At 49.1% G+C, this 4781-nt stretch overlaps 1 non-coding gene and 1 pseudogene across 1 annotated transcript; both read left to right on the plus strand.

Annotated features, from left to right (window-relative positions):
- Nucleotides 1-891: 891 nt before the first annotated feature.
- LOC119981553 lies at nt 892-1047 on the plus strand. Its single transcript, XR_005464165.1, has one exon. It is a non-coding gene; the product is annotated as a 5.8S ribosomal RNA (ribosomal RNA).
- A 223-nt stretch (nt 1048-1270) lies between these two features.
- LOC119981549 lies at nt 1271-3928 on the plus strand (annotated as a pseudogene).
- Nucleotides 3929-4781: the final 853 nt, after the last annotated feature.

The raw sequence follows: 4781 nt of genomic DNA on the forward strand, positions 1-4781 counted from the left end.
AATCTCTAATGAACTGGATCGAGGAACATCATAATTGAAGAACTTTGATCTCCCGCCTGAACCATCCTCTGAGAGAGTATAATCCAGCTGCTCCTCTTCAAATTCCTCATCCTCAGAGCACTATTCCACTAACACACGCTCATGAGCAGAACTCGGTCCCTTATCAGTAGTATTCACACCATCAGTAATAACCAGGTACTTGCTCGGGCTTGAGCCACCAATTAGGGCTTTGAGAGTCGCAGCCGTCCTAGAAATTACAACCTCCGTCTGAATGGAAGGGGCTTCAACCTAACAAGAAGCTTGAAAAGTAGGTGGCGCTTGTAGAGCTATCACCGCGTTTTTTTGTATATCAATTTGAGCCTCATCTTGAAACTGTTTCAATGTTTTCTTCCCCGTGAACCAGGAATCATAGCCTTCTTCTCGTTCTTAATCCTAGTAAGCACAAGTTATCAGCTCACGTTGACTACGTCCCTACCCTTTGTACACACCGCCCGTCGCTCGTACCGATTGAATGGTCCAGTAAAGTGTTCTGATCTCGGTGACGTGGGTGGTTTGCCATTGGCGACATCGTGAGAAGTCCACTGAACCTTATCATTTAAAGGAATAAGAAGTCGTAACAAGGTTTCCGTAGGTGAACCTGCAAAAGGATCATTGTAGAAACCTGCAAGGCAGAACGACCCGCGAACAAGTGACAACTAATGCGGGTGATAGGCCTTTTGGGCCGATCGCTCGAAGTTCAAGGGGAGGGATGTGGGAAACTATAGCTCCTCTTTCGCAGGTACAATGAACCACAGCGCGAATTGCTCCAAGGAACCAAAAAAGATGTGCGCTCTCTTCGCCTGGAAACAATGTCATAAAAGGTTGGGTCGTCATCCATATTATATATGAAACGACTCTCGACAACAGATATCTCGGCTCTCGCATTGATGAAGAACGTAGCGAAATACGATACTTGGTGTGAATTACAGAATCCCATGAACCATCAAGTTTTTGAACGCAAGTTGCGCCCAAAGCCGTCAGGCTAATGGCACACCTGCCTGGGTGTCACTCAACGTCGCCAACAATCCCCTCACCCCCTACATAGGCAATAGTTAGGGGTGCTGGATATTGGCCTCCCGTGTGCTTCCACTCGTGGTTGGCCTAAAAAACAACCCATTAGCGATGGCAGTCATGGCACGCGGTGGTTGGAAGCACTAGCTTCTTAAAAACTGCTATGGATAAGCGTTATCTACGGGGAGCAAAAGTCCCTGACGCAAACATCCTCACAAAGCGACCCCAGATTAAGCGGGAACACCCGTTGAGTTTAAGTATATCAATAAGTGGAGGAAAAGAAACTTACAAGGATTCCCTTAGTAACGGCAAGCGAACTGGGAAGAGCTCAGATTGAGAATCGGTCGCCCTCGACGTCTGAATTATAGTCTGGACAAGCGTCCTCAACGTCAAACCTGGCCTAAGTCCCCTGAAAGGGGGCTCCGAAAAGAGTGAGAGCCCTGTCATGCCCGGACCCTGTCACACAATGAGGTGCTATCGACGAGTCGGGTTGTTTGGGAATACAGCCCAAATCGGGCGGTAAATTCCGTCCAAGGCTGAATACGGGTGAGAGACCGATAGCAAACAAGTACCGCGAGGGAAAGATGAAAAGGACTCTGAAAAGAGATTCATAGAGTGCTTGAAATTGTCGGGAGGGAAGCAGATATGGAATGGCGAAAGCCGGTCAACCGATCGGCTCAGGACGTGGATCGACGAGGATTGCGATGGCGTCTAAAGCGTGGGCCTTTGATACGCCCATGGAATGTAGACGTTGTGATCGTGGATGGAAGCGTGCACCATCACGGCCTGCCTTGACACCTGCGCACTCCTATCATCAGCCTACGTGCTCCCCATTCGACCCGTCTTAAAACACGGACCAAAAAGTCTGACATGTGTGGAAGGTGCAAGGAAGCTAATTGGCGGGTTCCCCTTCGAGGGCTGCATCGCCGACCGACCTTAATCTTATGGGAAGGGTTCAAGTCAGAGCATACTTGTCAGGACCCGAAAGATAGTGAACTATGCTTGAGCGGGGCACAACCAAAGGAAACTCTTGTGGAGGCCCGAAGCGATACTGACTTGTAAATCGTTCATCTGACTTGGGTATAGGGGCGAAACACTAATCGAACCATCTAGTAGCTGGTTCCCTCCAAAGTTTCCTTCAGGATAGCTAGAGCCCGGCTTGAGTTCTATCGAGTAAAGCCAATGATTAGAGGCATCGGGGGCACAACGCCCTCGACCTATTCCAAATGGGCCATTTTTGGTAAGTAGAACTAGCAATGCAGGATGAACCGAAAGTTGGGTTACGGTGTCCATCGTGCGTTAACCTAGAACCCACAAGGGGTGTTGGTCGATTAAGATAGCAGGACGGTGGTCATAGAAGTCAAAATCCGCTAACGAGTGTGTAACAACTTGCCTGTCGAACCAACTAGCCCTGAAAATGGATGGCCCTTAAGCACGTGACCTACACCCGATCGTCGGGGCCAGTGCCAGGCCCCTATGAGTAAGAGGGTGCCACGGTCTCTGCAAAACCCAGGGCGCGAGCCTGGGTGGAGTGGTCGTTGGTGCAAATCTTAGTAGTGGTAGCATATATTCAAATGAGAACTTTGAAGGCCGAAGAGGGGAAAGGTTCTATGTGAACGGCACTTGCACATAGGTTAGTCAATTCCTGAACCATGACGTGGCGACTGAAGGCAATATTAGGGAGTCCGGATACTTTGACGAGGGCTTTGAAAATAGTTATCTTTTCTGTTTAAAGGCCTGTCCACCCTGGAAACTACTCAGCCAAAGGTAGGGTCCAGTGGCTAGAAGAGCACGGCACGTTGCGTCATCTAATTAGTGATGTGCATGAATGGATTAATGAGATTCTCGTTGTCCCTGTCTACTATCCACCAAAACCACAGCCAAGGGAACGGGGTTGGCAGAATCAGCTGGGAAAGAAGACCCTGTTGAGCTTGATTCTAGTCTGACTTTGTGAAATGACTTGAGAGGTGTAGCATAAGTGGGAGTTGGAAACAGTAAATCTAAAATACCACTACGTTTAACATTATTTTACTTATTCTGTGAATTGGAGATGGGGCATTTCCCCTCCTTTTAGACCCATGGCCTACCCTCGGTGGACCGATCCGGGTGGAAGACATAGTCAGGTAGGGAGTTTGGCTATGGCGGCACATCTGTTAAAAGATAACGCAGGTGTCCTAAGATGAGCTCAACGAGAATAGAAATCTCGTGTGGAACAAAAGGGTAAAAGCTCGTTTGATAATGATTTTCAGTACGAATACGAACCATGAAAGCGTGGCCTATCGATCCTTTAGACCTTTGAAATTTGAAGCTAGAGGTGTCAGAAACGTTACTACAGGGATAACTGGCTTGTGGCAGCCAAGCGTTCATAGCGACGTTGCTTTTCGATCCTTTGATGTCGACTCTTCTTATCATTGTGAAGCAGAATTCACCAATTGTTGGATTGTTCACCCACCAATAAGGAACGTGAGCTGGGTTTAGACCGTCATGAGGTAGGTTAGTTATACCCTACTGATGACAGAGGAACCGTTGATTCACACAATTGGTAATCGCGCTTGGTTGAAAAGCCAGTGGCGAGAAGCTATCGTACGTTGGATTATGACTGAACACCTCTAAGTCAGAATTTGGGCTAGAAGCGACGCGCATGCCCGCTGCCCAATTGTCGACAAACAATAGGGGCCTTTTGACCCCCAAAGGCACGTGCCTTGGCTAAGTCCTCAAGATGGATGAGCCACGGGGACCTCCTTGAAGTACAATTCCCACTGAGCGGTGGGTAGAATCCTTTACAGACGACTTAAATACGTGATGGGGTATTGTAAGTGGCAGAGTAGCCTAGCTGCCACGATCCATTGAGATTCAGCCCTATGTCGCTCTGATTCGTCCCTCCCCACTTATTCCAAATCAAACGAGTCCCTCCCTCCGCCATATACTTATCTCGTTTTTCAAATAAATCAGACTAAGGTTAGGGATTATCAAATCATGAGTCACCAAGGGATGACTTGCGTGCAACGAAGGTGAAGTCACTAAAAATTTCAGCAAGTCACAAAGGCATGATGTGACACCAAGTCCCAAAAAATACAACAAGGCATGGGGTGCCGCCAAGTCCCTAAGAATACAATGTTGGGGCATGACGTGCCACCATGTAACAGCCCGACCCACTAAAGCCCAATTACCCCACCAACCATCGAACTTGGCCCATACCAAGCCCAACCTGGCAGTTCCCAATCACCACTAGCCCATACTGGCAGCAATTGGACAATAGTTTAAGGTCCGCAGCATGTTATATTCTGCACCCAAGACCCCTCCCTGGCCGATGTGGTATTTTCATCCAGAACAGTAACCCCCACACCTCGCCTCATCTGACGCAGAGCAGGGTATTACAGTCCACCCCCCTTAGGAGCCCACGTCCCCGTGGGTCACGCCAGACACGGGCACCGCGCCCCGGCTAGACGTGAGGGCGAAAGCCACATACCCACCAGGTCGGCTTTGATACCAACTGTAACAACCCGACCCACTAAAGCCCAATTACCCCACCAACCATCGAACTTGGCCCGTACCAAGCCCAACCTGGCAGTTCCCAATCACCACCAGCCCATACTGGCAGCAATTGGACAATAGTTTAAGGTCCGCAGCGTGTTATATTCTGCACCCAAGACCCCTCCCTGGCCGATGTGGTATTTTCATCCAGAACAGTAACCCCCACACCTCGCCTCATCTGACGCAGAGCAGGGTAT

The sequence above is a fragment of the Tripterygium wilfordii genome, chromosome 16 (assembly GCF_013401445.1).
Source record: "Tripterygium wilfordii isolate XIE 37 chromosome 16, ASM1340144v1, whole genome shotgun sequence".
Taxonomy (NCBI): domain Eukaryota; kingdom Viridiplantae; phylum Streptophyta; class Magnoliopsida; order Celastrales; family Celastraceae; genus Tripterygium; species Tripterygium wilfordii.